General features: G+C 43.9%; 1 protein-coding gene across 3 annotated transcripts in view; it reads right to left on the bottom strand.

The window, feature by feature from the left end:
* The window catches only part of LOC146809913 (uncharacterized), a 177,243-nt gene extending 150,749 nt beyond the window's left edge, over positions 1-26,494 (bottom strand). The window contains exons 1-3 of one of the 3 annotated variants that reach the window (XM_085614398.1): positions 26,403-26,442; positions 11,835-11,944; positions 9,292-9,403 (exon numbers count right to left, since the gene is read on the bottom strand). The gene's annotated coding sequence lies outside the window, so the exon portion shown is untranslated. Of the gene's footprint in view, positions 1-9,291; positions 9,404-11,834; positions 11,945-26,402 lie in introns of all 3 variants that reach the window. The other 2 variants (XM_085614399.1, XM_085614400.1) reach the window with 2 other exon arrangements.
* Positions 26,495-27,202: the final 708 nt, after the last annotated feature.

Below are 27,202 nucleotides of genomic sequence, written 5' to 3'. Positions count from 1 at the left end.
GTGATTGATTATACTTGGGCAACAATGGAATTCGGAATTCTGACTGTTTCGATCTTGTATGACAAGGAAGGCCAGTCGGTCCTTCGTTGACAAGTGTCTTGATTCAAATAAATAATTTTATCTTTTCAAAGCCGTAGCAGATTCAGGTACCGTCCGTCGATAGGAGCTCGAGTTCCTATCGACGGACGGTACCTGAATCTGCTACGGCTTTGAAAAGATAAAATTATTTCTTTGAATCAAGACACTTGTCAACGAAGGACCGACTGGCCTTCCTTGTCATACAAGATCGAAACAGTCAGAATTCCGAATTCCATTGTTGCCCATCTCGCTACGGGCATCCATATGGTATATACTCACCCAACTAAGACCGGATGAAGTATAATCAATCACCAATGAGGAAGTGATTACTCCTCCATTTCATACAACAACTTATGAGAGTCTTCTTTTGAATTTTTCAACTGTCCTGAAGATGGTCTGACTGATTGACGCCCCAACAGACCGAAACGTCGACTGTATTATCCATTTCCAAAGCATACATGCACAGTTGATTGTTCTCTAAATATGAGATAGATCTCTGTTTACTTCATCGGATTGGATATCTGTAATGTCATGAATTGTGGATAATATTTATGTTTTTTCCCTTCATGTTACATTATACATTTACTTGTTTTCTGTACTCCTTTTTATCAATTGTTTCTATATAAAAAGCTAGTGATTTTTTCACTTCAAAAAATACCCCGTGTGTGTTGTTATATATCTTTAACTAAATCTAATTTAATAACGTTTGGTTGAGTATCAGTCTTGAGCTCACATAAAGAGTATTTTGCATTGGACAAAAGAATTGAATCTTCCTAAAATAAAATCCCTTGTTGGCTTTCTACTATTACAACAGCAAGACTACTTTGTCAGATCCCCAAAACTGCTTCCATCTCTGGCTCTTTGCAAGATCTTCATTGGCTCATGGTCGCAAATCGCGTTAAATTTAAAGCCTTGAGCTACATGTTTAAGATCAAGTCTGGCACCGCCCCACAATATTTGCAAGATCTGGTGCACCCATACCAACCTCCACATTTGTTACGCTCTACTACTCAGGGGAAATTCTTGGTTCCCAGGGTTAAACTCTCCCATATGGGTGGTCGCTCATTTGCCTGTCTCGGTCCAACCTTAAGGAATTCTCTTCCCACATTGCTCCGGAATGAAACAATATATGTGAACTTCAGTAATTGTTTAAAGACTTGGTTGTTCAATCAATAATTCTGATTCTCTTGTTCCTTCAGGCTGGCGCTGGGAAACCCTTTTTGGGTAGCTGTGCGCCTTACAAAATCAATATAACATAACATAACATAACACAGGCAGCGCTATATTGCTGTTTACTTCAAATGTCAGGTTGAGCAAAACCGTCTGTGTAAATGATGTATTTATATTGATCTAGAGGCAAGATTTCATTTGGTAGAGGGTATTCTTGTTCATAATGCAGAAATGATTGTGTTTCAGTGTAGGTTCATATGTATATTCTACATCTGTTGCAGTGAGAGAATTAGCCCATTGTATCCAACGTGGATGCAATGCCTTTGCATTTGGAATGCTGGATTTGGTTACCGCTTCTAAATTCGATGATGATGCATTTCCCCTGTGCTAGTGCTCTTTCTCTCCCTACAGCAGTCTGTACTGCCGTCAGTATTTTTCTTTTGCTGCAAATCGATTTTCAGCATTCGTGTACAAATGAGATTTGTATGCGATTGGAACTGTCTCACCTTCATTAAACGTGATAACCCAGGGATGACCCATATTACCAGGTTGCGGACGTTTACTCGTGTCTGCAAGTGTTTTGAAGCTAACATGTCAGCTTGAACTGATAGTAGTGAGTCTATATGTTTTTGAGTCCACTTGTTTGCTCTGAAATCTGGTCTGATTAGGTCGTAGAAAGGTTCAACTCTTTCTGCATACTCTTGAATGTATGTTTAAAATTTCGGAATCCAAAAATTAATTGTAAACCCTTCAGAGTTTTTGGACACTGGATTAGCGCGCATTTTTCTAAAAAAGTTTGCGGCCAGGCTTTTCCCTTCACTTGACAGCTCATATCCCAAAAATAGGATGCTGAGATTGTCAATTTTCGATCTTTTGAAGTCAAATTTGTAGCTAAATTGACAGAACCAACAATTATGTTGTTCACCTTGCACAAGTGTTCAAGTAATTCACCGTCCGTCAGACAAAAATCATCTACTTAGGACACTGCTTCCTCATCGCAAGTTTGTAATAGCTCTGACACTCTTGCCGAGAACAGAATGTTTCTTTGCCTTATTTTTAATAGGGTACTGTCTCTGTGGAGTTGCAGTAATGGGATTTGGTAGTGTTCGGACTCCACGTCTCACCCTACATGGTTGCAGTATAATGCCGGAGCTAGTGCTTGCGCCCACTCCTGTGTGTATGAGTGTTTTAAGGAAACAGGAAGAAGGTCAGAAAAGGCAGGCAAAATGACACTTTCACCTTTTGGGCAATGCATTACAAATTCAGGCGGCCAATCTTTTTCTGCTAACAGGATGTCGTACCCAAATGTAAAATTTTCCCAAAGGAGACCTTTAATTTTTCTTGATATGTCCCCCTTCCATTTGGAGATCAATTTTGTGTAGATGGTGTGAGACACTCAATCTTGTATCAGGTATTTCTACCATGATGTATTCATTCAATACTGCTGTCACCAGATATTCCTTCATGTTCTGGCGAGCTACTCTTACTTCTGCTGCACTGTCTAGCATCGTCAGAGCCCATTCCCCGTTCAGAAGCTGAGTCCTCAGTAACCTAGGCATGTCTGATTTTTAAGCCAGCTACTTTCTTCTTTTTAAATTAAGTCTTCGCTTTAGGTTGCTCTTCCTGTTTGATAATGAAATCTGAAGTGCAATGTGTTTCCCTTTTTCCCTTTGGTCGATCTTCAGTCTTTTGGTCTGACCAACCTTCCCTTTCTGAGTTTTTTGAAGAACCCTGAAAGGAACGAAAGGAACGTGTATCAGTATCTTGATGTCTGTCAGGTTTCCTAATGTTATCACGATTCTTGTGATTATACCTCTTTTCAGAGGACTGCTGTTGGGGAGACCCATCCCTTGATCGGGAAGTGTTTCTTTTATTGTTATTTTGGATTGATATTGATTTGTTTTCCCATTTCTTTTTAGAAGAAATAGGTGCTTGCTTTGAGTTATCCTTATCAGAATTACTCACCACTTGTGGTTTCACTGGTTTAGCACCCAAAGTATCTCTACCTAGTGAAGCATCGGTTTCCTCGATATTTTTTGTTAATGCACGCTCCTGATTTGTAGGAGCTGTTTACCTTAAGCGTTGGTGTATAGCAGCTACTTCCCCCTTGATGTTGCTTAGCATAATTGCCAAGACTTGGCCAAAACTACCCACCCCTTTCATCCCCAATTCCAGGGCAGATCCTGCCCCATACTCATTTTGCATGTGTTTCAATACTTCAGGAATAACTGATATGGTCAGGGTACCATGTATTGTAATGTAGACTGCAGCAAAGGTTGTTTCCCATGTGGTACAATCCTCAAGTGAGGGAACCATTCCCATTGGCAAGCACATTGTTAACATTCTGTGTTTTTCCTGTGGACCCACATGGGGAAATGCGGCTTCCAACTGTGCTATTTTTTGTGCGATCCTGAATGGTACTTGATACCCCTTTAATGGAAATGCACCCATGATTGCTTTTAGTATCTGGGAACTAATTTTAGGTGTGTGTTGGGTCTGGACTGTTCCAGGTGGAGCAGATCTCGCAGGTTGCAATGTGAGTGTTCACAGGACAAACTGGACAATGTGCCTATATAGCCTGTTTATTTCTTTGTAAAGTGTATGCACTTCCCCTACTTGGAGTGTATCTCTATCAGGATGTGGACTGTAAGTAGCTAAGACCGGCCATCTCGCTCCTCCTATGCTGAGCGGACTGTGTCTTACGACCAAAGTTGAGTGATTTAGGGCACCTTTAAACTAGTTTCTATGTTGCTGGTAAGTTAACGGGACTTCAATGTCCTCGTATGGGATGTATTCTTCTAGTGGATCCACTTTAATGTTTTCATGGAATAAATGTGTCTGTGGATCTGCAGGCGGGAAATTCACCCAGGAATAGAATGCCTCTGATCTGAATACCTCATGTGCCTCAATCACGAAAGTAACATGGCCACCTATTACAGGTATGCCATGTTCTACCAATCTCAGAGTTACTGCCTGTCTGCAGTTCTCCGTGATGTTTAGAGCGTTAGCAAATTCGTCTCCTTCTGCGTTTCCACTGCTCTCGCAGATTCAGTCATTTTGAAAGGAGAAGAAAGTAAAAGTTTAAGAGGTAGGGATTAGCACAATATGGGAAACTATAATCCTTACAAGCTTGTCTAAACCTTCAGCCAATACACATGGTGTATCTGCTCAGCTGAGGCAGATATCCTTCCCACTTCAGACGTCTCTGAACAGTGGGAATAGGCCTTTCTGAGAATGCACGACTGAACCACTCAGATTTTACTGTTAATATAAGAACCAAACCAACGTTAGCGGAGCCATATCATGTTGTTCCTAGGATAGGCCTGGGCGAAGCACTACGCTACGCTCGCGTAGTTTGCGAAGTTCGCGCTACTTCGCGCTACGCGAACTGCACGTAGCACAGTGCGAACACGCGTAGCGTAGTGTTGCGTAGTGCTGCGGTCATTTTTTGCTTGCTCGCGGTCCTCAACGTCAAGTTGGCGACCGCGAGCAAGCAAAATGACATCCTGGCGAGACTTTTTCCTTGTTCGCGATCGCGAGCATGGAAAATAAACCTCCCGGCGAGATTCCCAACGCGAGAAGGTCAGGTTTCTCATTGCGAGGGGTCGCGTATGCTCGCGACCGCTCGCGATGAGAAACTACCAGTTCGCGTTGAGAAAGCTGAAGCTCGAGGAAACATCTACTCGAACAGCAGAAAACTACAGCTCGCACTGTGCAAGATGCCATTTTCAATGATTGCACAGTGCCGGTTGCTTGTCCGCACTGTGCAATCATTGAAAACAACATCTTGCACAGTGCGAACATGTTACTTCGCAGTTCGCGAAGTGCTACGCGTAGCTCGCGTAGTGCGAACTTCACTTTGCGTAGCTTCGCGAAGTGCTACTTCGCGAACTACGCCCACCCTTATCCTAGGACTCCCCAGGACCTGTGCGTTTTGGATGACCTAAACTGAGGGCTTGGTGTGTAGACAGACTCCGGACACCCCCACAGGATGAGTCAGCCATTAGACCAGCTAGCTCTACAATGCCACTACCAACCCCTGTATTCTACAGCAGTGTTGGTAGTTTCTGGCAACTACTGAACATGACAACCCTGATTCCTCAGGTATCATGGAAAACAATACGGTATCTTTCGCTCAGTCACTCGTGCTTACTTTTCTCAGAATACACATAGAATGACGATTGGAACATTTTCAATAATTATTTATTGATCAAGCCTCAGTCTATTATGAAACATATTGAGACAATCAAAAGACATTAGCAGACAAATGTGATTGCTAGCACCAATATCGTAAATAGTAGAAACATTTCTTCTATAGTGCTAATAAAATGAATAAAAGCAGATTATATAAAACAATAGCATTGGCCTACTCCTTCAATGCGTAGCCTACCTAAATGTACCGAACCTATATATGTAGGTGAAGCATGTGTATGTAAGTGCTAAGATATATCCTAAAGGAGCCAAGAATCCCCTAGGGAAGTCCTAACCCCTCACCTGATGTGTCTGAAGGAAGGACCCCATCTCTGCGTCGAAGATGGCACCACGCAAGGGATGTCAGGTCTCTTTCTGTCCAAGGATCAGCCTGCAGAGTCTCGGTCCAGCCTGTAAGGAATTCTCCTCTCTTTCTGTAGAGGGGAGTGAGGGTCTTTTATTCTAAAGTGGTCACTCCAGATTTTCTTCTGGAATCGATATGTTTTGAAAACATTCGCTAATCCTCTGCTAATCCTTTTCTAAACAAACGTGATCATGCACAGCTGGATGTTGGCCATAGATGAAAAAAGTGGTGACCCTTATACAGACTAAATCTGCTGTCCCTGGGGACATGTTTATGTACCTCCAGTACAGGGATTAAGATAGGGTACCGAGAGCCTGGTATCGAAGACACAGAAGTAAGCTACTCGGTAAAAGGTCACCTGTGTAGGACCGTTATGTCGTGTGAATGTATGTAATCGGTATGTACATGATGGGACTATCCTAAAGAATATGACACCCTCAGGTCACGGTGTAAGCAGTGGCTCAGTGGCAGCGGCGGGCGGGGCCGTTGGTGAGACCAGGGTTGCGGTGAAAAGTGGGGCGGTGCCCTCTGCAGTACCAACAAGTCATTAATGGCATCTGTTTGCTTTTTTTTCTGTTGCAGCATAAAACCCACAGTTTCCAGTGCTGGTAGCAGATGATCTTGAAGTCTTTGCTATTTCTGAGACTTTTTTACCAGGGGTCAAGCTCTACCTCAAGCCCTTAGAGAAACTCAGAGAATAAGTTGCAGTAAGTTCAGTCCAGTCCTTTCACTGCCCAAGACAGATGCAGCCACTGCAGGCCAACACAGCAAATCACACAGCAAAGTGTTAGTTCTTCCTGACAGCTTGTCCGGCTCTTCTTCTTGGCAGGTTTCTTAATTCAAAAGAGTTCTAAAGACATGGGTTAGGGACCCAAAATTTATACTACTTTTCCCTTTGAAGGTTTTGGCAGAAAGTCTCTGAGCTCAGTGAAAACTAGTGCTGTCCTCCCTGGTCCAACTTCACTACAGGAGGTGGAGACAGCATTTTGTAGAGCAGACACAGCCTATTCAGGTGCTAGTGGAAACTCCTCCCACCACTCTAGATGCAGAAAAGATCCATTCATCATGGCCAGGCCTGGGCGGTGAACTTTGCTCTGTTCCTGGAGTTTGCGGAGTTTTATGCATTCCGCACTGCGTGGAGCTCGTGGTGTGCAGAATACTCCACTTCGCGATGTGCAGCAGAGTTTTTTCCCTGTTTGCGATGGCGAATGGTAAGTTTGCGATTGTGAATGGTAAGTTCGCAAGCATTTCTACCCGAGCAGCAGGAACACCAGCACAAACTGCAGTTCGCACTGCACTCCGACACTTGCGGAACTTCGCAGAATTTTTTTGTAACTTCGCGGATTTCCGTGTAGCAAAACTCCGCAAACTATGCCCAGGCCTAGTCATGGCTATGAGTCACCCAGGAAGGGCAGGACACACCTCTACCCTCCTTGTGACTAGTGTAAATGCCCCTACCCAGCTCCTGTCACCCCAAAACCATACGGTGAATACATAAACAGGCAAAGGCACACAGAATGATTAAGTGAGAAAATACTCACTTTCTAAAAGCGCCATTTTCAAACACACAATTTAAAAACCACATTTACTAAAATATGTGTTATCAAATTCTGAGTTCAGAGAGCGCAAACTCTATTTCTGCTTCTTGTCCCAATGGAAAATTACACTTGTAAGATGTTACAAGGCAGCTCCCATGTTAAACTAAAGGATATACAGGCTTTCAATAGTGAAAAACTAAATGCATTTCACTATCAGGACATGTAAAACACACTACTACATGTCCTACCTTTCATATACACTGGGGCTACCTGGGCCTACCTTAGGGATACCTTACATGTAATAAGGGCGAAGGTTAGGGCCTGGCCAGTAGGTACACTTGCCAGGTCGACATGGCAGTAAACACCGCATGTAGACAACGCAGTGGTAGGTCTGAGACACCTTTGAAAGGGTACTCCCATGGGTGGTACAACCAGTGCTGCAGGCCCACTAGAAGCATTTGATTTATAGGCAATGGGTACATGCAGTGCACTGTACAAGGGACTTACTAGTAAATCAAATATACCAATCATGGAAAACCAACCGTAGCACGATTTACAGTAGGAGAACTTGCACTTTAGCATGAAATAACATTGAAAACTTTTGCAGAGACACTAAAACAGCAAAAACGAAGTCCAGCATACCATCAAAACAGGAGGTCAAAAAGCAAAAAGACAAGGGAAACACGCCAAAAGATGCCAGGTCTAACACATGCCCCCTCCAGCTAAAGGTAGGGAGAACTACCCACCCACCTGGGAGTTCTCTTCACTAACGCAGAAGAACCTGGAGCGACCATCAGTGTTGACGCGTCTGTGCCAGGGTGGTGTTCCACTGTAAAATCTATTCCCTGTAGGGAAATAGACCACCTTAACAGTATTGAGTTCTCACCCCTCATCTGCATTAACCACCTGAGGGGCCTGTGGTCTGCCCAAACTCGGAAGTGAGTCCCAAAAAGGTAGGGTCTTAGCTTCTTCAGTGCCCAAACCACAGTTAAAGCTTTTTGCTCAATTGCACTCCACCCCTGTTACTTGGGGAGTAGTCTCCTGCTAAGGAAGACTACAGGCTGGTGTAGGGCTTCTTTGTTCAGTTGCGAGAACACCACTCCCACACCATGCGCTGAAGCATCTGTCTGCACAACTAAATCTTTGGAGAAGTCGGGTACCTTCAGCAGGGGCACCGTGCACATTGCTGCCTTCAGATCATCAAAAACAGCCTGACAGGGGTCAGTCCACATCACTTTCATTGGCTTCTTCCTGGAAGTCAGCTCAGTCAAGGGGGCGACAATGGTGCCACAACCCTTGACAAATCTCCTATAGTATTCAGTGAGACCTAGAAAGCCTATCACCTCTGTGTGGGCCTTGGGGGACTCCCAAGCTAGAATGGTGTCAATCTTAGGTTGTAGGGGTGCCACCTGGCCACTTCCTACCTGGTACCTTAAGTCTACCACAGACCCCTGCCTGATCTGGCATCTACTGGCCTTGATCGTGAGGCCTGCCTTCTGTTGTTATGGGCACTACTCCCCCCACCCATTCTTGGTATAAGCAGATTGAGCTAAATAATTTAGTTCATATGTCATGGTATGTAGGCATTATAAGCAATGCAAAAGTTCCAAATGTTCTTTAATTTTTATTCCATATTTTACAGTCCATTATGACCATGTGTTTAATAAAATTGTTCCAAGCAATTGCACATATGCTAAACAAAAGCACACATGCCCATTTTGCACGAGTCAACAAACCAAAATAAGACACGCGTCACCTGTCAAAACTCAGCAGTATGTACAAATCAGGAAAAGACACGTGTCAACTGCCAAAGTCTAGCAGCATGTACTTCATCATACGCCCGTACACCTTGCGTGCACTTTTTGCATGTGGGCAGACTAGCTGCTATAGTATTTAAGCAACTCTTCATCACGGCTGTGCGCTTAGCCTCTTCGATTCGGAAGCGCTTACCTGACTCTGGTCTTCGTGTCTCCTGTTGCCTTCAGAAGTTCCGGCTCCTGTCAGTGCGTCGACTACGTCCTTGAGTCCAGCGTTCCTGGGCTCGTTGCTGCTACCGTCTATGCTGTCAAAGAAAAGAAAGACAACCGATTGGCACGTATCCTTTTAGGGTGACATTTAACCCAGTAGAGGTAAAAACCAACCATTTCTTTTTGCTCAGAACATTTGGCTTTTTTTGCTGACTGTTTGAGTTTACGTTCATGAACAAGAAACACATTGGATCAGGGTGTCTTCATAAAGTATAAAAACCATATTGTCTATAAAAGAGGGACATTATTGAACTCAGTGCCTCTACAAGAGAACGAACATTTTTAAAAAGTGACACTTGTGGACTTTTCATATAAGAACATTACAGCTATCTCATCTACAGTAATAATTTCCACTTCGTCTTGACTGTATTCAAGAAAGCTGTGTATTTTATTTTCTTGCTATGTTTATAGGTGTGAATCTTATTAGGTCTGCTGTGCCTTGCTGGGAAATACGTATCTCTTCCTTAATATTGCTTCTGCTTATCTTAATCAAAAGTGTAATCATACGCTTTTCTTTCCTCATTTACAGTATTCTTTGTCGTTTACCTTGTGCAGAGACAAGATTGTTATTCCTTAGGACAGCACAACTATTCACCTAAGGTGATGAACCTAACATATTTTAGGTATGTCATATGCCAAAATACTTATGTTTATGACGTGATATAGAGTATAGATTAATCAGTATTCTTGTTCTATTACAGTTGAGTAAACTGCAATTCCAGCCATGTCACATAGAAAAAAAACGAATATCCCTGCAGTCCACCTAACACTACAAATAGTACCCTCTCTCCAGATTCCAGCAGGCTAACACAGAAAGACGTATCCAAAGAGGTCACAATTTCTTCTTGTCTTTTTTTGTGTCACACCCATCCCCTTTCTCCCAGGTCTTGTGAGTTGGCAGTGTTATTCTGTTCATTCTCCGCTCGTCAGTCCTCTTGGGGATTTGGGGCATCTCGACGTTGAAACTGTGGAACTACCTAGAGTTCAGGTGAGTGGCTTACCAATGACATCTGCAGACCCTTCAACACTACCCAGAGGTGGTGCAAGTGATCTTCCCAGCTGGAACTGAACACTGTGATGTCATCCAGGTAGGCGACACAGAAATCCTGTCCAGCCAAGACCTGGTTGACCAACCTCTGAAAGGTGGCAGGGGCTTTCTTAAACCCAAAGGGCATCAACCGGAACTGGTAGTGCCCCTCTGGTGCTGAGAAGGCAGACCTCTCCTTGGCCTCATCGGTCAAGGCAATCTGCCAATACTCATACGTTAAATCAAACGTACTCAGGAATTTGGGAACTCCCAGATGATCTATGAACTAATCAGCACTGGGGATGGGGTGCACGTCTGTCCTGGTGACAGCATTGAGCCCCTGATGGTCCACACAAAACCAAAGTTCAGGAGTAGCATTGGGTGCAGCAGCCTTTGGGAACAAGACCACTGGACTTGCCCAAGGACTGTTAGAGGGCTCTATTATCTCTAACACCAACATCTTAGAAACCTCTTCCTTGACGCTGGCTTTGACTCTGTCAGTTGATCTGTACATTTTGAGATTCACTGGAGGACTGTCCCCAGTGTCCTCATCATGGGTACACCACTGGGTGACACCTGGGGTCAGGGAGAATAGCATAGAAAACTGCTCAAACTACTGGCGACAGTTATTCTGATGTTCTGTGTCACTGTGGGGGAGTACTTCACATCTTCCACTGACCCATTGTGCTCCTTGGAGGACAGGAGGTCAAGGAGAAATTCACTCTCCTCTTCCACTCCATCATCTGTAATCAAGAACATGCTTACTTCAGACCTCTCAAAGTGAGGTTTCTGGCAGTTCACATGTAAGCCCATCAAATCGTTCCTTGTAGTCCGCAAGTTCACCAGGTAGGTGACATCACTCTTGTGCTCCACCACCTCAGAAGACCCAGTTCACTTGTCCTGAAGGCCGCAATGCTTTACTTGGGCCATGACCCACACTTTCTGGCAAGGTTAAAACTCTACCAGAGTGGCATTCTGATCGTACCAGCGTTTCATCTTTTCCTGGCTAGCTTCTAGGTTCCCCTGAGTGACTCTCCTGAAGCGTGTAGTCTGGTTTCTAAAGGCCAGCATGAAGCTAAAAACATCCTGGGGAGTTTTCCTGGGAGCTGTCTCTCAGCATTCTTTCACCAGAATGAGAGGTCCTCTCACCGGGTGCCCACACAGTAACTCAAAAGCACTGAACCCTAATGACTTATGAAGTACCTCTCTGTAAGCAAAGAGAAGGCTTGATGAGAGGACGTCCCACTTACACCTCATTTGATCGGTCAGACCCTTGACCATGCCCTCCCAACAGCACATCAACCCTAGAAACAGACTCCTCAGCCTCCACACTAAGATCTCTAGACTTTTGTGGCTACCACCCAGGTCCTAAGCTTCTTTTGTAGGTCTTCCTTTTAGGTGAGGTCTCTGGCTTTGACACATAGGTTTTTAAACATTACCTTCAGTTCCTTCACGGTGTAAGATTCCAACCTCTCCTCTTCAAAAGCCACTTCTAGGGATTCAACTGATGATGCTCTTGACTTGGACATGACGCTGTAAAAAGTTCAAGCTCAAAACAAATGGAAAGATCAAAAATAGACCCAGAAAGACAACAGTATGTGGTAAGTAGTAGTGCACACCAATTACTGTAGGTCACCTGCAAACACAAGTCCTATCTCCACCGCTGACAACCAATGCTAGAAACGGGGGTCTCTGGTTGGCAGGTTTGTACCCTATCCAAGTCAGGGTAAGGGGGATTGCACTTTGAAAAGAACCCCTGCTTAATCCCTTAGTAGCTTGGCACCAGCAGTCAGGTTTATCGCAATGTGTAAATCCTTTGCACATAACACACAGTAATACAGTGAAAACACTACAAATAGACACCACACGAGTTTTAGAAAAAATAAGCATTATTTATGAATGAATGAAATGACATTTATAAAGCGCGATGGCTACCCTGAGGCCTCCTAGCGCTATATCTGTGTAAAAAGACAAAAATAGACCAAAACGATAAAAATCCAACATACTGTAATAAAAATACGAATATTGCACGTATAGACTTAAAACACAATTCCTTGAAGTCAGTATCTCCGTCTGGGGCTATCACGGCGTCGTGAACAAACAAATCCAACAGTTCAGGCAGACCGCGGCATCATGGGCCAGCTACAGACTTCGGAAGACAGTACCTTGGAAATACAGGGCATTGAGGACCTGGCAATTTAGCTCCAAAAAGGCGGCGTTGGCAGGCGTCGGTCTGTGAGATCGGTGTAGGAGTCATTGGGTCCTTGTAATCACACACGTTCCAGATCAAACTCTGTGAGGTTGAAGTCAGGAGTACCGACGTCAGCAGGTGTCGGTCTGTGGTGTGAAATGGAGCAGTGTGGTGTGCGGTGTCCTCGGGTCATCGCGGTGCTGGCAGGTCACTTGCAAGCAGAGGCGTCATCGTTGCTGAAGGACTGTCATCATAGATGGCGCCGTTGACGGTGGACCAAGACTGTGGTGTGCTACAGGGCGGTGCGTCGTGTAACTTACAAGCAGTGCCCCCAGGACAGAGTGCATGCAGTGGTGTCAATGTCAGCGTGGAGCAGTATCTTAGGGGATACCAGGGCGGCGATGTGAAGTGAGGCGGTGTGGAGTGTGTTTCCCTCTGGACACAGTGCAAGACGCAGCCTGGTGGCAGCTCCGGACATCGTCGGTGAAACCAGGGTTGCAAAGCGGGGCGATGCTCTCTGTGGTACCAACAGGTCATGGTGCCGGCAGCGATGTTATTGTCGGTCGGTGTCGACTGCATTTTCTTCTGTTGCAGCACAAAACACACAGTTCCCAGTGTTGGACGCAGATGATCTTAAAGTCTTTTTGTTCCTGAGACTTCTTGAACAGGGGCAAGCTCTACCTCCAGCCCTTGGAGAAACTCAGAAAATAAGTTGCAGACAGTTCAGTTCAGTCCTTTCACTAACCAAGACAGAAGCAGCCACTGCGGGCCTACACAGCAAAGCACACAGCGAAGTGGTAGGTCTTCCTAACAGTTTCCCCAGATCTTCTTCTTGTCAGGTTCCTTAATCCAAAAGAGTTCTAAAGTTCTGGGGTCAGCGCCCCAATATTTATACTACTTTTCCCTTTGACGGTTTAGGCAGAAAGTCCCTAAGCTCAGTGAAAACCAGTTTTGTCCTCCCTGGTCTAGCTTCACAACAGGAGATAGCGATAGCATTTTGCAGAGCAGACACAGCCTATTCAGGTGCTAGAGAAAACTCCTCCTGCCACTCTAGATGTAGGAAAGGTCTATTCAGCCTGGCTATTAGCCACCCAGGAAAGGGAGGAAACACCTCAACCCCCCTTGTGACTGTCTAAAGTGAATACACCGCCCCAGCTCCTGTCCTTCAAAACCAGATGGTAAATACACATACAGGCAGAGGCTCACAGGATGGTTAAGTAAGAAAATTCCCACTTTCTAAAAGTGGCATTTTCAAACACACAATTTAAAAACTACCTTTATCTTGATCTGTTATCAAATTCTGAGTTCAGAGAGCCTAAACTCCATTTCTTCATCTTGTCCCGATGGAAAGTTACACTTGTAAGATGTTACAAGGCAGCTTCCCTGTTAACCTATGAGACAGACAGCCTTTCACTAGCTAAACGTGAAATGCATAGTATTTCACTATCAGGACATGTAAAACACACTTCTACATGTCCTACCTTTCACATACACTGTACCCCGCCCACAGGGCTATCTTGGGCCTACCTAAGGGGTGCGTTACATGTAGTATGAGGGGAGGTTAGCCCTGGCAAGTGGGTGCAGTTGCCAGGTTGACATGTCAGTAACAACTGTGCACAAACACTGCAGTGGAAAGTCTGAGACACCTTTGAAAGGCTACTAGGTGGGTGGTACAACCAGTGTTACAGGCTCACTAGTAGCATTTGATTAACATGTCCTGGCCACACGCAGTGCACTGTACTAGGGACTTACTAGTAAATCAATATACCATCATGGAAAACCAATCATAAAACAATTTACAGTAGGAGCACTTGTACTTTCACACTGAATAGCAGTGAAAAAGTGCACAGAGACACTAAACCTGCAAACACTAAGCCCAGCATACCATCAAAACAGGAGGTCAAAAAGCAAAAAGACAAGGGAAACATGCCAAAAGATGCCAGGCCTAACACCTTTAACCCTTCAAATCTCCGCTTCTACTGACAGGATTTTTGTTGTTTCTGGAATTGTTTTATTTCTTAACAATTACTCTAAATTATAATTTTTCTAAACTGGTGTGGGATCTTTTTGTAGTGTGTTTTCACTGTGTTACTGTTTGAAGTGTCACAAAAATAATTCACGTATTGCGGCTGAGTTAAGCTTGACTACTCTGTGCCAAGCTACCCGAGGACTGAGGACAGGTTAGTTTAGGATTTGCTTGTGACTTCACCCTGACAAGGATTATGGTTCCTGCTTTAGAAGTGTTTCACCTTCCTCAACCAGTAACCCAATTTCTTACAATTTTGCTTCGAGTTTGGGTCACTTTTTTTGATGAAGACTGAACGCAAAATACTTTTTAGTATTTACAAAGCAATGCAAATGTTGATTTGCATTGCTTTTAAGACAAAGTAATGCAACACAGCACATTGCACTGCCTTGTGTTACTTTACATCAGGTAGGCATTTAATGGGTGGTGCATGGTTGTTCCATGCATCCACACATGGATTTGAATGCAAAAACATAGTTACAAAACTTTGCAGACATGGGTTTGTACCAAAAAGGTGCACCTGCATGAGGCTGGTATAACAAGGAAATCTATCTATATTTCCTCTTTGTGTTTCCTGCATTTCTGCATTCTGCAGCAGAATTACAAAGAGGAAAAAGCCTTCAAGGATAACTTTTATGCAGGAAAGTACTACTCCCTGCATAAAAACAATCCGGACCATAACTCAGACACCCTTGCACTATGGCACACGAGTACTTGCGTTGGCGCTAGGCAGCCCAAAATGTATCAATGCATGGAGAGAAGGTTTGTACCATTTCTTTGAACATATGATGCAGTTCTGGTCTCTGTGCTTGAGGTGCTGCGCTGAGCTACTTCTTTGTATATATACCCCTTTTTGATGGATTTACCAAAAAAGTTGTAAATTGCATCCATATAAATATTCTTGTATGGATGCAAATTTACTTCTTTGGGAATTCTCAAATATTGGAAGTAGTAGGTTTGGAAATCTGCACCAGACTCAGCTTTCCAGGCCTACTACTGGCACTCAAACACCCAGAATGTGATGGGACAAATACTTACAAATAGTCTAACCATTGGAAATCCCTTGTGGTAGCATTTCATACCATTGTGTTTTGCCTTCTGTGACAGATGACCAAATTTAGGATTTAACAGGTGGAGTAAAGGCAGGCAGGTGGTGGAGAACTTTACTGTCTTTACTCTGCCTGCCACATTTAGAAATGTCCGCCAGCCCTGCAGACATCCCTGTGCACTGGCACTGTGCACTGGCAGAAACCACTGTCACATGTTTAATGGACAGCTGGCAGTCAATCTTTTCCAAAGATTTTTATTTATCAAAATCAAAATCATAGTTAGAGGTTTTCTTTTTTTAACCAAAATAACGAATAGACCACCATATCATTTTTCTCACAGGTTGTGGGGTCATGTTATTTTCCTTACTGTCTCTCACATCCAGGATATACCTGTCAGTGATGGACTGTGAAAAAAAGCTGTCTACTCTAGATATGTTGATTGGAAGGTTTACTTCCAATTCCACCTACTCCGTAAGAGGAAGTTTTACTCTGACTGAGTAAAGTTGCTGCATTGACATAAAACTTGCTGTTCACACTATTGAAAACTGGGAAGGCGGACCTTGAGTTTGGCGGACAGGGTACCATTGCAACATAGTACATGTCCATCAAACACTAAATGATCCCCGAAGGCCTGCACAATGCAAATAAGTACTGGCCCTGCTCCTCATAGAAACAGTCCATCCCGAACCTTGGTCTCCTCACACATTAACCCTGCAGCCAACTACTTTTTGATATGGAAAATGTAAGATTCACCCTCCCCGCCCTCCAGAACGTCACTAACTAAGCTATGCCCCTGATTGGCGTTACTCTTTTGTGTGAGTGTGTGTGTGTGTGTGTGTGTGTGTATTTTGTGTTAGCTTGTCTCTCAAAACACCTCCTTTACTTGACTTAAAATCTCCAATTAGAGTAAGTATTCTGCATTTTCCAGTGACAATCCTTTATCCCTCCCACATTAACTACAAAAACATATACCTATGTGTGTAGAAGTGCAAATGTGTGTGCACAGAATAGATAGTAAGGAGGGTGGCAGATGTCTTCGGCTCCAATTTTGTGAACTGTGTTTGGCAGGTTAAGAGTAGTACTATTGTAGTACTACTTTTCATACTACAAATGCAGTTTCTAAATTGGGCCCTATGAATTTTACTCAGTGGGTATGTAACTCATTGTTTTGTAATGTCATATCACTCTAGGCTCACTAGGTTTTGATGCCAAAGATCAACAAAACTCACAAACTGAGGAAAAAAGCAATGGCCAATCTCTCTTGGATGACACCATTTCCACCTATTTCTACCATTTTATGGTTACTATGGATTCCAAGCTGCTGTTGTCTGTGTTCTCTGGATCTGTCCTGACCTACCCTAATCCACATTCCTATTTAAGGACATATATTACGAATGGAACTGGTTGTTTTTAAGTATCGCCTAAGCAGCGCACATGCGCTGATCTAGGAGATAACCTTTAGAAATTGGTCAGCTCTTTTCAAGCACCCGTGCTTGTGCCGGCATCCACCTTGCAGGAGCGAGCAGCGGTGCACACGCTAATTGAAAACAGATGGCTCTCGTGCCGCCGCTGCTCGCTCCCACAAGGTGGATGCCAGCACAAGCACGAGTGCTTGAAAACAGCTGTTTGCACTTGCCTGGTTGCCCTCACAATCCCTTCTCAACTGCTTTTCTTGCTGTCGCTTTGTCGTTGCACTTCTTTGACGTTGCTAAAATACAATTCTGCAATGCAGCACCCCATGCTTGGACTTCAGCAATGATGGCCACACAACTTTTCTCTTGTTGTGCGCAGCTCGCCCAACTCTGTTTTTGAAACGTATTTTGTTTTCTCCCATCACGTCACAACGCTAATGGTAGCCACATGTTCTTTTTAAAATGTGCTGCTCACCCGACTTGCACCTCTCATGAAATGTATTAATTTGCCATCAAAATATATGTCTTTTTTTTCTTGCAGCGCCTTACTTTTGTTCGGTGTAAGCAGGGTGGTGTGACTGATCCCTCGCCACAGCTTGAGGAGGAGTCCTTAAAACACACTGGGAAGCCCCTCCCCGCTCTACTCCAGGGCAGCCGACTCTGCCTCACAGCACCCGCTAGCGCCTTAGTTGATTGACAAGGCATCATGCATCCTGGCTTGGTCTGCCTGTTAATTAAAAGGTAGGCAAGCCTATCCTCTTTCTCCCTCTTGTTTTGAAAGCATCGGAAACACCGCTCTTTAGTTTCAACAATGGCGTGGCACCCGTTTTCATACTATCGACAGGGGGCACTACACAGCACCCTCTAGCATATTATCAACTCGAGCACCATGCTTTATGCTGCAGCACAGCGCCTGTTTTGATATTATCAATATGGGTGCCACAATGCGCCCACTTTCATATTATCAACACAGGCGCCGCGCTTTACCTTCAACAGGGCTTTCATATGATCAGCATAATTGGAGTTGGGCTAACCACGTAACCTCTGTTGGATCAGCTGTTCTCTCAAGCAAGGCCACAGAGCTCAATACGATCTCAGCGTCTCATTATCGGGGTATGAGATAGAGCCCAGCCTAAAATGTGGCCTTCAGTGCTGCTCGATAATATTCTTTCCTTGTCGACGCTGGGGGTAATCATTTGACACATGCACTCCCAATGCCTGTCCGTTGCTGACGCAAAGTGTCTGATGTCATGTATGATTCCTTCAGCCAGTCCTACCATTTTAACCTATACAGCACATTATAATTTGTAGTTTTAATTTGTACTTTGACTATGGGATGACATATGCAAATAAATGGAAAATATGGGGGTCACTGTTCCAAAAAGAGGAAGGAGAAAGAGATCTCATCACACAGTTCCAAATCTCTCCACAGTGGCCCCTTCAAGCATTCATAAATCCACTCACTCTCTCTGGGCTTCCTAGACTCTTGGCTTAAAACATTTCACAGGATAACAATTTTCATTCTCATCCTATAAACTAACTGACTAACTAACTCTCTCACTGTCACTCAATAAATCACTAACTCTCTCACTCACTAATTAACTCACTGACTCTCTCATTCTCACTAAATAACTGACTATCTTTCTCACTCTCACTTACTTATTAAATAACTCACACTATCTCACCAACACACTCACTGACTCTATCACTCTCACTGACTCTGTAACTCTCTCGATCTCACTAACTAACTCTCGCATTCTAACTCACTAACTCTCTCACTCTAAATAAATAACTAACTAACTTTCTTACTCACTTTCACAAACTAACTAACTCTCTCACTCTCACTAACTAACTGACTCTCTCTCAAACACTAACAAACTCTCTCTCACTACCTCACTGACTCTCTCACTCTCACTAACTAACTAACGACCTCTCTCACTCCATCCCACTCACTAACTAACTGGCTCACTCATTTACTTTCTCACTAACTAACTAACTCTCTCACACAATCACTAACTAACTCTCTCACTCTCAATCTAAGTAACAACTCTCTCACTCTCACTAACTAACTCGCTCACTCTCACAAACTAACTAACTCTCACTCTAACTAAGTAAATAACTATCTCACTCTCACAAACTAAAAAACTAACAAACTCTCACTCACAATAACTAACTAACTAACTCTCTCACTAACTAACTAACTCACTCGCTCACTAACTGACTCTCTCACTAAATAACTAACTCAGTTATAACAGTGCCTAGTTTTGGTGTGCAAGGCTTTTGCAGTCTGTTGGTGGAAGTAAGGGTGCTTCATTTAGTTAAGGCATTAAGGATCTTTTGTTTGGGCATTTACTACTTGTCTGCTGGGCCTGTGATCGCTGGGCTACAATGCTAGGAAGCTCCCCATGTCAAGACTTGGCTGCCTAAAAAGGCGGGTTCTTTGGTTTGTCCTAAATAAACAGAGCCATAGTTAATGCGCTGGGGAAGGTTGGGCCCATCACTGAGAAGTCAGTCGCCTCTTTACTTTTAGTGAGTTCTAAAAATGTATATATGTGTGGTATATACATCCCTCATGATGAGCCAATGCTGATATCCGAGAAGGAAAATACAACCATTAATAAGTCACTGGCTACTGGCTCCCCATGATGGAGACTTCCTCCTTCACTGAAAAGAGCAGCCCTGCAATCTGTCCCACGATCCCACCACCGGAAATGCTAAATATTTCTACACAAACACACACGCACTAGTGCCATATGAGTTCATTAGATTGACACACGCTCTCTTTTGAGGCTGTGCATGTTACGTTCTCCAGGGAAGCGCAATACTGTGCTGCATGTATGGGCTCAGCTGCAAACCAGCTAGGGCTTAGAATGCTACCTTCTGTAGGAAAATAACAGCCTGGATTATCATGAGAACCTATATCTACTTACACTACAATGCTATTTAACCACCCTTCAAACATCTTTGCCCCTCATAGCACCAACAGGGCAATTAATGTTTGTGGTTGTTCACAGTTTTACAAAACTGCTTAGATTTTAAAGTTGACCCATGCAGAAGAATGTACTTCTTCCAGTTCTGTTATTTGTAACCAACAAAAGTAGTCCTGGTCTATTCACTTTTCTTCTCATAAGATTGGCCCTACAGGTCCCAGTGTACTATGTGTTGGAGTATATAAACATGTGATTGGGGATAATGTGCTGCATAGCTAAACACTTATAAGGTCCCAAAGGCGAGACCTATTGGCTATGCTAATGCTTGTTTATATGTGCAAGTTAGCAATGAAGGCAAGCATTATACGATTCAGCAAGCACAAACTTACTTTAAAGAGGTAAGGATTTCTGTGCTGAGGATGACACTTGGAAATGTTTGATAATAAAAAAAAGAAACTACTTATCCCCATCCACTTTGAGCAACTAAATTTACCCCGGCCCTTGACAGAGAAATAACAGTTTCCAGGGTAGGAATGAATCAAGGAGAAGCTCGTGAATATCTAGGAGTTCACTCATTTGTGGATGTTCTAAGACTTTCCAGGGTGTTCCCATCCTAGAATATCCACTGCCATCTGCCATCTTCACAACTTTCAACGCAGAGACTTAATCATTCATAATATTATCGTAGTATGATGTAATAAAAAGCATTGGTAAATCTTTCCCGAAAGGCATGGCAGGGCCTTCACCACACATGACACAGACTGAAAAAAAGTGTTAAAAGAGGACCTAGAGCGGATGCCAGAACAACATAGAAGAGTCCTATGCATTTAGTGGTATTGTAAGGGTGCTATAGGCCATAATACAAGAGGGAAAATATGATCCTATCCCCTAACTTGGCAGTAAAAGACACAGTTATCATTTTGCTGCAGCTGTCCCTTCACGCCGCTTTGCTATGATGCCACTGCACCTGCTGCACTACTGATTAGCTAGGTGTGAGCACACTTATTCACAGTAGACACTCCAATGGAATGCAGTCCCTCCAGGATATCATCTTGCATGTCTAGGCTCATCCTGATTAACAAAGAATAAGTAAATTAAAATACCTTCCCGATATAAGCAATCAAGGACCCCAAACTTAGAACCTATCCAAAAACAGATTTTACACAAATAAAACATGTAAAGCAAATAAATGAATAAATGAAACTTACCTTAGCTAGATGTCAGCATGTAGCATTCAGCACAGTCTGACTGAGAGCAAAAGACGCAAAAAAACATGGGCCCGATTCACAGAATTAACTTAAGACTAAATCCTAAACTTACTACTTTGTGGTATTCACAGAACGCACTTACTACTTTTGGTATTCACAGACTGCACTTACTACTTTTGGTATTCACAGAATGGATTTACGACTACTAACTTTACGTCCGCACTCGGGCCGGAAATTCCGGGCCGGAGGCGGAGTTTCCGGCCCGGAGGCGGGGCTTCAGGGCCAGAGGCGGAGCTTCCGGCCCGGAGGTGGGGATTCCGGCCAGTGGCGGAGATTTAGCCATGGCCGAAATCTCCACCTCCGGGATGGAAGCTCCGCCTTCGGGCCGGAAACTGCGCCTCCGGCCCAGAAGCCCCGCCTCCGGGCCGGAAGCTCCGCCTCCGGGCCGGAATTTCCGGGCCGGAATTTCCAGCCCGAGTGCTGACGTAAAGTTAGTAGTCGTAAATCCATTCTGTGAATACCAAAAGTAGTAAGTGCAGTCTGTGAATACCAAAAGTAGTAAGTGCATTCTGTGAATACCACAAAGTAGTAAGTTTAGGATTTAGTCTTATGTTAATTCTGTGAATCGGGCCCCATGATTCAGATGTACAAAAAAAATGCGTCCGATTAGCACTACTTTTTTAACACCTGACCCAAAATCCACTTTGGTATTTACATACAAATGCAAATCATGACGCATTGATTTGCAAACAGTAGTAACGCAGTTCAGTGCAAAGCACTTGGCCTGTCTTACTTTCCATTGGTGGTGCATGGGCATTCTCATGCAACCACCCATGGGTTTTGATGCAAATCCTTTCTACAGAAAGTTGTAGACTGTGATTTAATCTAAAATTCCCCACCTCTCTGTGGAAGGCTTAATGAGAAGTATTTTTGTTTCTCCTCGTTTTTTTCCTTGCAAAGAAGAAATTACCTTAAAGCATAGTTTTTTTAAGGAAAGGGTCCCAAGTATGCTGATCACAATTGAGAAACAGCCCCTTGTGCAATGGTGCAAGGGTACCTACGTTGGCACTACACAATCACATGCGCACCAGCGCCAGGAGAGAGCAGAACTGCGCCATATCTTTGAGAATATGTTCTGCTCTCACCTTTTCACGCAGCGCAGAGCTGCAACTTCTCTTGCTGCACTGCCTCACGTGAAATTTTAGTAAACATGCTCCCAGGTATTTACGTGATCATGAATAGGGGAGGGCCGAAATACATTTGTAACATTTATAGTGCAACACAGTTGCCTGTTTCCCATTCAGCCTTATAAAGGAATAGTATGCGCAAAACGGGAAAGTCCCTCCTCCCCAAATGCCTTCCCCTTACCACCAGCTATGCCCAAGAACTCTCTTGCCTTTTATTCACATCAATCCAAGTGAATCATCATAGTCCATTGCCAAATAAAAGTATCCTTCTTCTATATATAAGAACTATTCACAGTCTCACACTTTATCTGCATCAACATGTCAACGGCAGTAAGGAAATTAGGTACGACATTACACTTTACCATTTATCTCGGACCTACACTAGAACAACTTGGCCGTACATTTCGAACTTACACTTTAACTTTTAACTCGGCCGTACACAAGAACTTGGCCGTACATTTGAACTCCGCCTCATGAAGCCTTGGCCTTCTGCCGGCTGGGTGGGTGGTCGACGCCGCTCCTGTAGCCAGGCTGAGGTCCGAGGAGACAAAGAGAACGAGACCCCTGGAGCACAGCCTTAAATACCTCTGCTAAGTTTCGTTTCTGATAAGTTTCGTTTTTCCACACCGCCAGCCCTTCATTCCAGCCAACCCCACCTCCTTCTCTGATCCACGGAGGAGGCACAGCCCCGCGGGGCATCTAAGGGCGCCCCTCCCCTAGTCGGGGGGGGGGGCACCTGTTCAGGATTGTAACGAGGAAGAGAAATCTGTCCTTGGAAGCTGTTTTACTACAAGTTGAAATACATCTGTGTTCGATCCTGGACGACTGCAATAATTAAGTGGAATACAATACCTCGCTGGTGGCATTCTAGGCGATTTCCGAGTGCTGAGGTATTCAATTAGTGAGCCCTATAGGTGTGCAACTGCTCAGAGGATATGTTTGACATTACTATAATGCCAGTCTCCTATTTGACACAAATTACACCTTCGTGAAATTACTGTCAAAAGCAGTGGCGTCACTAGGGTTGGTGTCACCCGGTGCGGGTAACTCATGGTCTCACCCCCTCACGACTTACCGCATGGACCTCCTCTGCCCCGAGTCCACCAGTTGACACAGTTGGCAAATAACGGGACCATACAGAATCCTTAGTAACATTTGTAAATGTAGGTCCTATATTTACAAAATGTGCCTGTTAACAACTGTGTGATAATGACTCATTAATCAGGTTGTACAGTGGGCTACCTGCTAGTCAACAGTTTATTGTAATTTATATCATAGGTATGGTACTTTTTACTGGTGTGGTGTTCCCACTATACAGCAACATGATATATCAGTGGTCGAAGTGGGGGGGAAAAAAGTAGGCAACTGTGGCAGGAGAATCAGAGGGCGGGAATAACCCAAGGATTGGATCAGTGGGCAGAGCCAGAGGTGTGGCCAGAATGCGCAAACATCCCAATTTTTTGTATTTGTTTGGTTTCACTGCCCAGTTTTATTAACCAATGGATACACATGATTATTTAAGGTTATAATGAGTTATTGACAGTAAAATGTGTTCACAAAGTGGGATATGCTTCTAATCACAGAATGTCCCCAAATACAATAAAATGTGGAAGCACAAGCCATTTGTCTCCGAGGCATGGAGTTTCTGTCATCAGCACTTCTCCCTTTTCCAAAACAGCAGTTCAAACATGAATGGCTAAAAATCCTAGTTTGCAAATGTTTTCTAAATAATAATGGCTCTGCCATATTTGCCTCACAATGCAAGATCTGTAGCATGATCTGACCATTTAAACTAATAAATTGTTTGTAGCTCAAACGTATCAAAAGTTAATAAAAAATGTGACTTGTGTTGCTGCGGAGTAGATGACAGTTAATAGCTCACTGTTCTATGTTAGGATTTTAACTTATAAACTGCAAGTAACAAAAGAATCTCTCTTAAAAAAGCAGTAGCCCACTGGCCTATTTACATTATGTGCACTTTGTGATCTGCATGGTACATGTTCTTTGCAGCAGGTACATTAACCCTCTGAGCTACCTTTCCATGAGTCAAATCTTCCATTAGACAAAATTCCGATCTCTCTCTAGGAAGAACATTAATCACCAGAGTCATCATGACATTTTTATTGTTACTGAAAATTACTGGAGGCCAGGAAGGAGGCAGCAAGCGCTTTTAAAACCATAATATACTTGCAAAAATGATGCCTCCACCTAAAGTGAGCACCTGGTGCGGTTACACCGGTTGCACAGCCCTAGAGCTGGCCCTTCTCAAGGGTCCTGTGATCTCAGTGACAGGGTCATTGTTCTAGGGTGTACTGCTTCTTAGGCCTGCCTGCAAGACTGGAGGTGAACTTCAGTATGAATAGTGGTAGACAAGCCTTGAAGGTTAACCTACACTTGTCATGCTAGGGTCCACCTGCTGGTGCTATGACACCGGGGATTCTAATGTCTTGCGAAGCCTTCTAAGGTCTAGCATGAGATAGTGCTCTCTCAGGATAGTGGTCTGGCGGACTGGTTATTAAGGCTGAACCTGGTTCCCCAGTTCCAAATTCAGCAGCTCTGGCCATAGTGCCACATCCTCTCTCCCACTGAACACCATACTGCCCCACTGAGAAAAACTCAGACTGCCTTCAACTACAACCCAATTGTTGCCAGCTATAAACACCAGGATGCGGCTCAATTTAAATTACGCACTGGGCAAGAGCAATATGATGCCTACAAAAAAAAGGGACAGCATCCTGGAAAAAGCAAACAATCATAGAGAATGCAAAATTTTGCAAACCATGTTAAATGTAAGCAGGAACAACATGGTTACCTTAACGCTTTTACACTCACTGTTCAGAAATCAGTGAGTGCTTTTGCCTGAAAAGTTAAGGACATGACAACAGGGCCCTGAATGGACCCATTTCAATGGCCATTGCTTAGATCCTTACAAAACGTAAGCAGTATGGTAAAAAAAGACAACATCCCTAGATACAGAGCAGCAGTACAAATTTTGTTTTTCAATCCTCACATTGCAGTACCTCCAGGATTGGTGCACTAGTTTCCAAGCCCAGGGAAAACAAAGCCAAGACAACAAAAATAGCGCTTCACTGGCAAACTCTGTAAAAGTGGCACTAATATGTTTGGGTGTGAATAAAATCAATCTGGCCAGTTTGCTACCACTCTGTCTTACTTTATTTAGTTATTTATTTTTCATATTTTTAAACTTTTATTCCTGATGCTGCACTTTGGAATTAAATGTCAGAAAAATAGACATTGATTACCAGCAAAAGTAATTTTCTTTTTTGGATCCATTTCACAGGGAAGCAAATAAAAGAAAGGAGAGGAGACAGTGCGCACTGCGCACAGGCACCTCCTCCTCCTAAAAGGTTAGGTTGCTCTGCGCACACCGGCCCTGTTGGTGTCATCCCATGTGAGGGTGTCACCTGGTGCGGTCCGCACCCCCATAGTGACGCCGCTGGTCAAAAGCGCCGATATGTAAGATGGAATCGGAGAGAGCCTGAGCCCCCAAGCCCATCTCCGAGATGCTGTGATTTTTACCTTCGTGCTCACGCCAGTAGCTGCATTACATGCACTTTTTACTGGGAATTTTTGCAAAGTCATACTTACTCTAGTAAAGCAACAGCTGTCCCTGTGCTCCCAGGTGTCCACTATAATAACATCTACGTTGCCATGGCTCACGGCCCCTCCATACGAGCCGAATCGGAAGCAAGGACAATACATTACAGCCACAATTGATGTGCTATAGCCCCCACCCCTCCTACTCCCCCTCCATGTCCTAGAACCTCGGTGTCACCGCAGAGGAATTTTGTAAAGGCAGTGGCAGAAGGATGCCAACTGTGCAGACCAGGAAGCGGCTTCCAAGCATTGGCGCGCGCACCCGCACGAGATATGATGAATAGCATTAACAGGCATGCGATTCTGTTCCACATGTGACAGCAAAGAACATTTTGAAACTCAAATCCTTTCATTGCAGCATTATAAATACACTTGTATGTACTTACGGGCCTCGGTGAGGTGGAACGCGCAGCCTTTTGAGTCGCCTTGAAGTGGATAAAAGCACAACAACAAAGCGAACACCTTGTGAAAGGGATGTTAGTCTCCTAGGTGAACTATCAGGGGTGAGATGTACCATTTTAGGTTGAGACCGGTCTCTGTCCTGACCCTGGGTTTCACCAAAGCTGGCTTCCATGAGACCACCGCCGTGTCTATCGGACAAGCATTGCCCAACAAGAAGGTACAAGATTCAGGATGCTTTGCCTGGAATGATAATGTGAATTGCAAGGCGATACCTGCATAGCACGCCTCCCCTATTTAAAAGTGGTTGCATCCAATTAGTGGCAATTATTGTGAGCAAAGGGAAGGAATGGGTAATTTAAGCCAATCCCAAGAGTTTCCATTGTTAAAGCTGCAGTAAAAGCACATGGCATAATGTAATGGAATAGCACGCGGGCACTGCGTTCACTTTGCAACAGGTTTGCTCATGTGCAGAACATAGGTACATTCAGGGATTAGAAATCAAAGCCACACACACATAAAAGATGATCAAATGCAGTCTGAAATAGGAATTCGGTTAAGCCGTGGTTTTATCTTTGAACTTTCACTGGAGTTTTGTCTTCTTCTAAAAGTGCACTTCGAATCAAAAAGGGAATAGCTGTTAGAGAAAGTAAATTTCTCATCAAAAGGGGCGAATTTGCAAACTCCCTCCTTGAGAAGCCCTTGTTAGGCAAAACTATATAAAAATCCCATAGCTACTCCTGGATGTCTACCACAGGGAAAAAAATCAGCTACTATCCATTATTAA

Source organism: Triturus cristatus, chromosome 7 (assembly GCF_964204655.1).
Source record: "Triturus cristatus chromosome 7, aTriCri1.1, whole genome shotgun sequence".
In the NCBI taxonomy this organism is placed as follows: domain Eukaryota; kingdom Metazoa; phylum Chordata; class Amphibia; order Caudata; family Salamandridae; genus Triturus; species Triturus cristatus.
This window is presented reverse-complemented; position numbering and strand designations above follow the sequence as displayed.